The sequence below is a fragment of the Limulus polyphemus genome, unplaced genomic scaffold (genome assembly GCF_000517525.1).
Source record: "Limulus polyphemus unplaced genomic scaffold, Limulus_polyphemus-2.1.2 Scaffold3974, whole genome shotgun sequence".
Taxonomy (NCBI): domain Eukaryota; kingdom Metazoa; phylum Arthropoda; class Merostomata; order Xiphosura; family Limulidae; genus Limulus; species Limulus polyphemus.
Window position 1 is genome coordinate 83,763 of NW_013669584.1, and position 12,796 is coordinate 96,558.

The 12,796-nt window shown below is 36.0% G+C and overlaps 1 protein-coding gene across 4 annotated transcripts in view; it reads right to left on the bottom strand.

The window, feature by feature from the left end:
* Positions 1 to 12,796, bottom strand: part of LOC106470382 — a 93,708-nt gene that overhangs the window by 78,603 nt on the left and 2,309 nt on the right. Inside the window, exon 2 of one of the 4 annotated variants that reach the window (XM_022398983.1) lies at positions 6,746 to 6,861. The exons of the other annotated variants lie outside the window; for them this stretch is intronic. The gene's annotated coding sequence lies outside the window, so the exon portion shown is untranslated. The remainder of the gene's footprint in view (positions 1 to 6,745; positions 6,862 to 12,796) is intronic. 4 annotated transcript variants of the gene reach the window in all.

The window sequence follows — 12,796 nt, forward strand, 5'->3', positions numbered from 1 at the left end:
GCGCTCTCGTACCACCACAAGGAAACGAACCACAGTATTTTAGTACGTTTTAAGTACCGTAAACTTACCGCTGATCCAGTACGAAGGACCCGTAATTTAGTAAGATAAATTGGAAACTTGTTTTGTAATTTTAGCATTAGCGAATAAATTCATGTTCATTTCTATTCAATGATTTTAAAATAGTTTAAAGTAGAGGCAAAGAGGTTTGGTGCGTCATGGATGGCACATTGATAAACAAGTGTACGTTTTTAAGGGGCAATTATAGTCATAGAGATGATTGGCCCAAAAGTAAAGAGGCAATTGCTCTGCTGGTGAATTGAATGCCAAGAAACAGAAGTGCTGGAAAGATGAGAAAAGCACTTGCCAAGATTATCGGTGATGCTTTGTACATCAGTAGCTTCCCAGCCATTGGAGAGCAAAATGGAAAGGTGATGGGAAGCATACCTACCACTGACCTTCCATATCTTGTCCCATAAAACTTTGGAGTTGGTAGAAGAGATGCTAGTTGTGAACTTAATCCATGATTCCTTTTGGCTTTGATATCTGACCTGCCAAGCATGAGCAAGGCCCACTTGAAAGCAATTCAGTTGGAAAGAGTGGGATAACTGCAAAAAATATCCCAGGCTCATTTCTGAGCATTTTGTGCCTGCTGGCAGGCTGGAGACCACAATGGACGAGGATGCCATGGGAAACATGTCAAGGTTTTGGGAATACAATGAACAGCTACTTGAACGATGCAATCAGTTACTGCCTACAAGCAGTCATTAATAGATGGTAGACTAATGACAGCAGGATTGAGTTCTGAGAGAGAGAGAGGTGAAAAAGAGCCAGCCAGCCTGATCCAACTTCCACTGTGGCACTCGAATCGTGTGGTAACAACCACAGCCAATCTCCCTCAAATTTATAAGAAAATGATCACTGCCCTAAGGGACACTGTCAACCATCTAAGAAAAACTAGAGAAAAGTGAAGTGGAACAGACAGCCAAAACAGCAGCAGTAAAAGACTGACTAGGTGCATTGAAGAGAGAAAGGTTGTGATCTGAAAGAAATCACTTCACGGAACAACCCCTCCCATCAATATCAGCACCACCCCCAAGATAAAAAAGGGAGATGGCAACTGTTCTATGAAAGCATCAAGGTCTGATTGATCATCTCTCCAGGAGACAGGTAGAGAGAACAAATAATGATGGTATGACCCAATGAAACACAGATGGCTACAGCCTCCAAGGGTGTATCAAGCAGCATAAACAAGGTGGGCATGTGCTGGTCGACCAGCAGTGCCACCTCCATGCACTCGTCCATCACACAACTTGTCATTCCAGTATAAGGGAAACTGCTGAAAGGTGACTGTATCGACATCAATCAAGGCCTTAATGTAGTCCAATGGACTCAAGCAGACACTGGAAGCCATGGACCTAAGGAGATAGACCCAGGTAACCACTGGAAACAACAGTGGGGACAGAGACAGGAGTAGATGTTGACTTGTTAACTATTTTATCCATTGAAAGCAAAAGACTCTTGACATGGTTGGAGGAATGGAAAGATCTGTCTGCACTCCCACTGTAAGAGTGTAATGTAGTGCAGCAGTGTATGTCCAAGATGGAATGAGAGACAATAAATTTTGAGCCTTGGAGTAAGAAATATTATGGACAGTAGGTAAACATTGTACCTCTTTCCTCCACCCACTTAGCGCAAGATCTGTAGTAAGAGAGGTGGGAATCACCACAACTGACAGTGAAGGTCCAGTTGATACTCATAGTCATCATGGTCACCACAATGAGCATACATCAAAGAACCAAGACCAGATACCTTCAAATGTCCAAACCACTGACACTGGAAACAAGTGAGAGGGCTAGGAATGTATGGCCACACCTTACAGTTCAGATAACCTGCCTTGACAGAGGCAAGTCAATGTGGTGATGTAAACATCAAAATCAATACACTGATTGGCAGCGAGGATCTCCGACTCGGGGATGTTCTTTAAATCCCTCTCAATGATCACTCCTCGGGAAGAATTCAAAGTAGCATGGGAATAACCTCAATGAATATATCCCCATTGGCTTTCAACCTCAATCAAGGTGATATGTGTAGGTGTAAATGTTTCCACCAAGAAGTCTCCAGTACACAACTTCCTGACTGACATAGTACAGCCAACAAAATCCTCTAATCTCTTCTGAATGCAAAAGGGAGACATTGGCCCTAAGAATTTGTCACACAAAAATGAATAATTAAAAATTGAGGTACAGAATCTGACTTTGGTGACTGTGTAACAGTCATCTTTGCATGGTCATTTACCTATTAGCTGTTTTTTACTACTTTATTTTTTTTTGAGAATAAATAGAGAATGATTCAGTGCCCACTGACTCCACCCACCATGGAGTCCTACAAGGGGATGCACCACAATACCAAACAAGAACACTGCAGCAAGACCACAGCTTCATGAGCTCTACACCCAAACACCAGCATCAGAGACAATGTTCACAACACCCATTGAGAATGCCCAACACTGGTACTTAATTGACCCTAGTCCAACAGGACCAGCTGATTGAACCTGGGAGGGCCACCCATCTACAGGAATTCAATACCAAAATGGTGTGTTGCAGTGCCCTAAACACCATTCAACCACCAAGATCCTCTCCTCTGCATGTGTGGATGTTCAGATCCCAGAGGAGTTAAAATGAAGATACAGAACCTTTACCTCCCCTCACCACACACAAGAATTCACTTCGAGGGGATCAGCAGGGATGGGCAGGATCCACCTTATGCTTTAAGTCAAGACAGTCTATGAGTGGCAGTCCAGCATAGTAAAGTAATACCACGTGGTGAGCTCCTAGGTGGTCATATGGAACACCTAATTGCTACAGAGCCTGTTGAAACCTAGATAAAGTATATTGAATTAGTGGAGAATTGGTTTGATAAAAGCACATCTGCCTGGGCAACATTCACCACAGTGGGATCCTATGAAAACAATTTAAGGGTCCCTGAAAGATAAAGAAGAGACAAATGTAGCAATTCAAATACTCACCCCTCTGCATAATCTAGTGGAAGTGGTTAAGATAGCTACAAGGGATAGTCGAAAACCACCAGATGAAGATACTGCCAGATCATGCAAATAATGTGAGATAAAAGTATTGGGGGAGGTCCTCATACCATTCCACACAATGTCTTCCAGCAGGCAATTCAACCAGACTGATAAGGACATAGAAATGTGACACATCTGATTAGCCATGAGTTGCAGAAAATTCCTCGCCTTCAACGAGAGCCCAGAATAAGTGATATGGATCAATTTCATACCCATCTCGTCAATGTAACCAGGATAAATGCTGAGAAAATGAATGATCTCAATGAATAAAAAGTCATTGTCTAGCATCTCTAAAGGCATTAGTGTGGGCAACAAAACCTTCAAGACCCTCATTGGACATAACAACAATCGAAATCCGATTTGTCTTAAAAGTAAGAAATAGTAATTAGATTAATCGTTGAAAAGGATTTATCCCCTTACCTTGCTGACAGTGTCTTATGTAAGAAGAACCAGTCTGAGGATGTAGTTAGATTGGTAAAGCATCCTGTGGACAAACCATTCTGGCTGGAGATATCTGTAGGTCAGCAGCAACAAAAAATAAACCTTCAGGTAAAGGTGATACATGGAATATGAGACTAAGGTTACAAACAGATGTTGAGAAAGGGCATGTAATGTAATTTTAATATACCAGTTATGTAACTGGAATGGATGTACGGGACAAAGGACCCAAAGCAACTTGAGGAATTCAGAGTACTGGGGACTCAGAGAATTTTTGTCTCGGGTATTGAATGGTAGTCAATAAGGCTACCCTATACAGGGTGATTGTGAAAGATTCAGAATCCTTGCCAAAGAGCCAGTTAAAAAAATGAGTTATAGTTGGCACTTCTGATTCAAGTGGGTTCAACCTCCTCTCAGTACACCATTGCCAATACGTGTGCCATTTCCATTGATTAATGTCCATCATGGGACTATGCAAAGACTGAGACAGATACATAGCAACCTTAGAAATTAAATCTCTATGCTGTGTGAAGGACTGGATAACCTCCATGCCTGAAGCTTGAGCTTCTGGATAGCCAAGTGTACCATGTCAGAGATGGCCAAAGAGGAAGTGAAAAAGGTGAAACCAGGGTGTAACTGCCAATCTGGTACAATCAACAAGACCTGAAAGTGGATTAAAACAAATCCTAGTTAGTATATTGGGGAACATCGGAATTGGAGGGAAGGCCTAGAGTTGTAATTCCATCCCATCCTGAGGGAATGCACCCACTGTCAAAACCCAAAGATGAATTACTGGAGACCAAATTGCCAGTAGTTGGGTGTTCCAATGAGTGGCCAATCCACCAATCATCACATCAGTGTTTCAAAATGAGAGCCAATCTAACAGAACCCTGCAATGCAGCATCTATTCTGTTAGGGTGGATCTGTTTGGACTGAGTCAATTGATATACTACCGCAGTCACCACCTATGGAACATTGCAAGCTAGTAGGGTGATATGACAGAAGTGGTCCCGAGAAAGGAGATCCAAGGTTAAAAAACAAGGCACCCTAGACCAACTGTTTCCTTGATGAGAAATGCAAGACACCACCGTGAATTTTTGGAGTAAAGCCTGATGATTTTCCCCTTAATAAGCCCAGACCATTGTGTAGGGAAGCCTCTTTGTCCATGCATATACCCTGGAATTCCTGACTGTTGGGATATTCACCCCATCCCTGAAGTGAAGCATTTGTGAAGAGATAAATCTCTGGACATGGTGGTGGCAAAAACATCCATGCCTTAGTAGTGCTCCGACTTAACAACACCTCAAGGTTGAAGAATGATCCTAAATAAGGAAATTGAGGAATCCAGTGAATCAATGTTTATTATCCCTTGGTCGCATAAAGACCACTGAAAAGATCTCATGCTCTCGTCTTAAAGGTATGAAAGATTCGAATGATGCCAACATTCCCAGAAGATATAGAACCATCAGTGCAGTGGGGGAATGAGAGGTGAGTAAGAGTCAGGGCTTCTTGATCCAAAGCATGGAAATGAATAGGAGTCATATAATACTTGGAGATGGCTTGAATGGGTAATGAAGAAAAACTTTAAAATAAGTTTAACATAACAGCAAATGTACAACGTTTCAACAAGGTTTTGTCATTGAATTTGAAAAGGAGTCAGCTAAGCCTGACAGATACGTGATGAAAAAATATCCAGACTGACAACATATTGAGTTGAAGCAAGAATAGATGTCTCAACTCTGAAAATGAAGCCCGCATTGGTTGTTACTGAAAGTAGAATCCAGGTGTGACATTCTGTTAAATGATGAGATGGTGCTAGCAGTAACTAGTCGACCATGTATGGTATGTGCACAGGGTTAGGGAGAGGAGGTGATGAGAAACAGCTTGTACAATCCAGCAGAACCCATGTAGTGCTGATGCTAGTATGAAGGTAGAAACCATGAACTGCAATTCCTGACCCTTGTGCACAAAAAAATGCTGGGATACCACCACTATGGCAATGGCCAGATACAATCCAACTACAACAAATTTGGACATATACAATCCTAGTACAAAATGCTAACTCAGATTGGGGAATGAGTCACTTGTGAATCTTGGAGAATCTAGACATTGATTCAAACAAGAAAAACAGATGACTGGACACCCCTCTCCTGTCTTCTTAGGCCCAACAACTTATGAGAATAAAACTATGGAAGAACTAGCATGACTCTCTGTCTACCCCAAGACCAACCAAACTCTGATAGTCATAGAACTAAGTTCCAAAATCTGAGAATCTGCAGGAGACTACAGGTTGGGTGGATAATGGTGGTGAAGATGTGAACTGAATGACTAATACTGACTCAAGGACCTGTAGTGCCCATGAATCCATGGTTAAGGTTACCACACATCCAAACATTCTCAGAACCAAGCCCCCACAGACCCCGAAGGCATACAATAATCACTGACACCACTGGCAGCATTCTGACTGAGCAGCAGAACCCTTGGATATGGACAGAATCTACTCTGGATACCAATGTACAGAGGGGCTGATGTCAAGAGTTGGGACCCTTGAATAATGGCAGAACTATGACCACCTGCAGGAGCTGATAAAAGTCAAGACCCCAACAACAACAGGGATGAATGTAGAAGCCAACAATCGAACCAATGTGCATGCTAATTATGGTTCCAGCTCGTCATTAATGAAGTTGGTGATCCCGAGAGTCTTCCCACAAAGTTTAGTGTTGGAAACCCAACACATTGGATTTTAGAGTTGTAAGTCCATAGACTTACCGCTGTTCAACCAGGGGACATTGATCTACTCAGGTTAACTACAAACTCTGCCTTAGAACCCCTAATTCGAGGAGCAGATGTATTATTTGAGAGTCAAAATATGCTTTCTCCTGGCGGATAAGGCATAGCTGTCCTTTCACATAACTGAACAGTCAACCTCCCTGCATGATCCACAATGATCCAGACCTTTGAGCCATCAAGTAAGGTGCAGGCTCAAAAATAAATGGGTAAGGTCCCAAAACATAACACTCTTGATGAACCAACTGAAGAAAACAAATCTTAGGCAACTTATCCTAAAGTGTATTTCTTCTAAAGATTGTTCTTATTACCAGTGTTTGGAACAAAATTTTGTCAGGTAAGTTTGTTTTGTTAGAGCAAAGCAACATTGGGCTATCTGCTGTGTTCACTATTGGGAATCAAACCCCGGATTCCAGTGTTGTAAGTACTTAAACTTACCATTGTCCCGTAGGCGGATTGAGAAGCCAACAGAATAAAAGAAGGCACAGGATAAAGCAAATCTAAACACTCTCCAGAATATCCAGGATTGACCTCAATTGCAGCTTCAGAGCCCCCTGGAAGTACACCACCGAACCAAATATATGTCTCCATCTCACAATGAATAAGATCATAAGTAGTAGAAATCATTGTTTTTCTATATATATTGTTCTATGCTTTAAGAAAATAACTAAAAATTTGGCATTTATGATTAAATAATAATATCTATACATGTTCATACATGTACCCTTATACTGCTAAATTCCAACCATCCTGGAAGAAAATTAACATACATATACCTACTAAGTTTAGTGGATTAGCCCAGACTTTGTACAGAGCCATACCATAAACATTTTCTCAATCTTTTATTACCTTAGACAATTCTTGTTGCAATCACTGTACTGTAAACAAGCCAATAAACCTTCTCCCACTGTGTTCTCAGAGCTGGGATTATGATAAACTCAGTGGTAATGTTATGGTAATTGCATTGCATGAGCTTATTTGCTATTGAAGATGTTGTATTTCACATAAACAGTCTAATAACAAGATTGGTGATTCATTGCCTTATGTTCAGTGGGTTTTTACTCCAACATAGAAAATAGATGTGAAAAGATTAGAAATAGAAATTCTCAGGAAAAGTACTTTGGAACTTCCTGCTTAATACTAAAATGAGATGAACAGTACTACTCACTTTATTTCATTTTTTATTATGCTTATGAGTTCTGTCAAATTGACTGAATGCGTATAGAGTTAGGATAGAAAAAATATAAAGTTTTCGTGAAAATAAACATTTGATATTTTTTAGGAGATTCTATGGATTTTGCAGATGGAATCTCATAATTTTCACATGAATAAAAGTATTTTTAACCTGAAATTTAATATCACTTTGTACTAAGAACAGTCAACATCCTGACTCCATATATTCACAGACTACTTTCTAGTAAAAATACTTAATTAAAAGTTCTGATTTTTTGTCTACAAAAGACTTATAACATTTACTAAAAGCAAGAACAATTTCATGAAGATACACAAAACATTAAAAAAATTACAGCATGGAAACTATGAAAATCACTTTGGGATTATGTGGTCTGTGTAATACACTAAGGCAGTAGCAAAAGAGTTACATAGGAATTTTTACAATTTTTGTTTATCTAGTTTCTATGCAGTTGCAGCATGAACACTTGGTTCAGAAAACCAACTGAAGCTACCTTGTTCTAGTTGCCTTTGTGACTGTTCTCTACAGTAGATGATGTATAATCTGCCCAAGGAGCATTACAGTAACATAGAGCATCTTGTTGAAAGGATCACTGACTAACATACAAACTGTTAGTCTCTATGTTACAGCTGACCAATGCTGTGAGAAGAAAAGGGTCATGAGGTGATGCTGTCAACTGGACAAGAAAACTGAGTTTACCTGGTAATTCAAGTGCATTTTTCTTAGTTCAGTTCCACTAGATGGTTGAGTAAAGACTGCATTTTAGATCATGTTGTTTCAGTTCTGAAGAAATCACCAATGAGTGTGAAATCTATCAGACTAAACATCACTTACTAGATAATTGACTGTGATTTTGTTTGTAGAAATTATGCTGTTTTTTCTTTTATAATAAAAATTGTGATCATATCACAAATATATTTTCTTTTCAACAAAGGTAAAATTAGAAATAGAATCTGTGACACAGAGACTTAACATATTCTTTGATTTGCTACACCCTCTGCTGGGGACTATAATTCTGCCTATTCAAGACTAAATCAGCACAGCTTGGGTAAACAAACCATAGAAATATAGTTAGGCATTTTATAATGGTGATTTGTATATATTTATGGGATTTTTAAGTCCTTTTTAACTCACCATATAGTAACCTAAATTAATTTAGAAGTGTGAAAAATATTATGGAATTGAATCAAATTTATTATTTGATATTACATAGTAGACTAATTTAATGATTATATTACAGATATATTTTATTTTGACCAAAGGTAAAACTGAAAATAGAATCTGTGACATTGATACCTAATATATTTTTTAATTTGTTGTATCCTCTGGTGTGGACTGCAGTTTTGCCTATTTACGACTCATCATCACAGCTTGTGTCAGCAACTCAAAGAAATATAATGGTGATTTGTATATCATACTTATGGAGTTTTGGGGCCCTTCTTTTACATCACAGATTCTATTCTTAATTTTATTTTTGGTGAAAATAAAATAAATTTGTAATATAATCCTTAAACAGTTAATCCATTGTATAATACTAAATAATGAACATAGGTTACTATATGAAGAGTTAAAAAGGGCTAAAAAAACCCATAAAGATTGTGATCGTTTCATTCAAAACTTGTCCAGTCTCATTATTTCTCATGCAAGAAAACTCATTCAAAATTTCAAATACAGACTAAATAAATTTTCTGGTCAACCCAGCTCTTATTAGCATATATCTATCTGATACTTGTGCAGAAATCAGTTCACCTGAGACTACCACAACTACATGTCTGAAAATTAATTTATTACATGTATGCCAATCTGACTGAACAATGTGCATATGCTCAATTAGACAGATAAATAAAAAAAATTAAAAAATCAGTGCCAATAAAACTTGTGAATTGCTTTCTGAAATGGCTCCTGGCAGTAAATCATATCTGAAACATTATTTAGATCTTTTATTTGATAAGAATTTTCCAAATGAAATTGACTTTGCAATTTAAAAACAAAACAAACGAGCACTAATGTTAAGAGAAGGTAACAAGATACACTTGTTAGCTTTTTGCAGAAAGTAAGTAATATTTTTACTCCCATTACTCAAATGCAGTACAATACCTTGCTATTAACAAAAGTAATATTGCTACAGTAATAAGCCACTTAAATAATGTATATTTTTTTAGTCATATAAATTAACAACTTCCTACATATAAAATGGACATATTTTATGAAATCAAGTTTTCCATGGAAACATTTTCAAATTCTAGTTTTATCTGTACACTATGTATTTTATCAGGATTTGTATAACTGATTCTTGAAACAGCTTTCTAATCTTCTTAGGAAATCTCCAACAGAGATATTAATTTCAAATGAATATGAATTTTACACATGTATGCAAGTCTACAGTATTCAGTTACTACTTATAATTGATTTATTTAAAATAACTTAGAGCTGAATAAGTCAAAATGTATTTGACCAAATTAGACATACATTAAAATCTCACCCTATATTTCAGAGTATTAACAATACATGACAATTAAAAAAAATTAAAGCTGGCTTCAGTGTACTAAAGTGACCTGTTGAGTATCAACTCAAATTACAAAACATGTCAATGTTCAAAAATAAATGACATTTTATATTTTAAGAATTAAATCTAATTTCAGATAAGTACTTACCTCTGAAATGCTGATAGCCTGTCATTAATAAAATTCTCATGTGGTATGCAAGCATAACATGCATTTTCCAATTTTGCTCTAAATTTTTTTTGAATTAGTTATTCAAGACAATATAGTTTTCACATAACACATGTACAATAATCATTAACTTGCTTTCATTCTACCTATCTTTGTTCTTTGTCATTCCTTTGAGTTAGCTTTTACAGCACGGGCTCAGTCCCTGAGACCGACATCATAACCATTTTGTGCTTGTTAAAGTTTTCATGTTATAACTTTTAAATTAGTAAGCAAATGCTAACAAAATCTGGTACATTATCAGCAAACATTACAATGCTTTCACATGCAAAATATCTAACAAGCAAAGTAATTTTCATTTTAAGATTAAAAATACTTTTATGCATCAGAAAAATTTCAAAATTCACATGCAAAATCTTTATAATGTCCAGATAGTTATCAAATGTTTCTTAAGAAAAAAACTTTATATTTATACTTTATCTGTTATTTTCAGTAATTAATCTCTGTACAAGTTTGGTAAATTTGACCGATCTCGCAACCACCGTAAAAAATTAGGAAATAAATACAAATTATGCCTCTTTCATTCTAGAATGAACACAAATTATAACACGAAAACATAAATGTTTAAACTAAATAGCTTAAATCTCTTAACATTTATATATATTTTTATTATATTGACCTTTCAGCGGTGTCTGGCTAACAATAAAGAAGATACAATGACGTGGCACAAGTGTACTCATGTTACCTTATACAATAACATAAAACTGACCTTTGGTTTGTACAAAGTAACTTATCTTGGCTGCATTTTAGTCGACTAGTATTTTGTAAAATACAGTCACATTTATTTCAATTATTATATATGATATTAATGCTATTTAGAAATAAGTTCTTAAACATTTTTTTCCTAAATAAATAAAGTAAATAAAGAAGTAAAGCAAACAATTATCTCTTCTAGTTCCATCCTTTGTACTCGGTTGATGCTTGACGCAGATTGCTAACCCTTTAAAAATTTTGCACGTGGAGGATATGAAAGTTTTTTTTAGGTATTTTATATATACATTTGAATAACTAAAAAATCATAAATTACTATATCAATACCACAGAATATCACTATAATTTATCAAGTAACTAAGATGTATTTTAGTCTAAAAAGTATGAAATTTCGAGCACACTAAAGACACACCGTACTTCTTTGAAATATTGGTTCAAAAGAAATAAATAGCATCCAAGCCTGTTAAAATGGCTGAGAAAGCCATTAGGGGGACATTCTGAGCTTCTGATTAGTTATTCACATCATGTATAGAAGTAAGTGTATATAAGGGAGCATTTCCAAAAATGGAAAGAGATGGTTGGGGTGCCACAGTGTTTGATTTATTACATGAGCAATATCTCAATGGTACCTCAATGACAGCGTACATGAATAGCCTGGTGATAGAAATAGAGAAAAATAATTTGGCTTGTCAACTGAATTCTAAAAGCAATTGAATAGACCTAAATGCACTTTTGACAAAAAGAAGCGAACTATATAGTGTTTAAGATATAACTATGACCTCCATAGTGTAAGGAATTTCTGTAAATATGTTTAAATTGTTTTGAATATATATATATATATATATACTATTTTGCAAACAAGTGGAGTGTATGTTGTTTGTATTATTTTTTGAATTTACTACCTACAAGTCACAGACATCTACTGTAGAAGAATCCTTAGCGCAACACACTCACATACTAGCTTTACCTCTTTCAGCACAGGCTCAGTCTCTTGGACTGACCTTGTAACAATTTTGGGCTTGTTATACTTTTCATGGTATAACTTTTAAATCAGTAAGTGTATGTTCACAAAATTTGGCAGGTTATCAGTAAACATCACAAGGCTTTCTTATGCAAAATAATGTTTTTCTCATACCTATTTTTTTTTTTTGCATGTTGCCTATCCAACATGTAAAGCAATTTTGATTTTAAGATTAAAAACAGTTTTATGCATCAGAAAATTTTCAAATTTCATGTGCAAAATCTTTATAACATCCAGAAATATTTCTTAAGAAAAAAATTGTATTTTATGTTATTTTTACTATCAAATCTCTGTACAAGTTCAGTAGATTGGACCAATCTCGTAACCATCATAAATTTTTCCATTCTAGAATGACTACAAATTACAACATGAAAACACAAATATTTAGTCTAAATAGCTTAAATGTCATAACATTATACATTTATATACATACATATTTATTACTTTTATTATAATGACCTTTTAGTTCTGCCTGGCTAATATTACAGAAGTTACAATGATGCAGCACACGTGCACTAGTTACTTTATCCAAGAATACAAAACTGTCCTTTACAAAGTGACCTGTCTTGGCTGTGTTTTAGTGGACTAGTATTTTGTAAAATACAGTCACATTTTGGTTATAATACATTATTTATGCATATACTTTATTGCTATTTACAAATAAGTACTTAAACTTATTTTTCTTAAACATAGAACAGTAAATAAATAAGTATAGCAAACAATTATATTGTCTAGTTAAGAACTTTGTACTCATTTTATACATACATTTTGAAATAACCAAAAATCATAAATTACTATATCAATACCATAGAATTCCACTCTAACTTATCAAACTT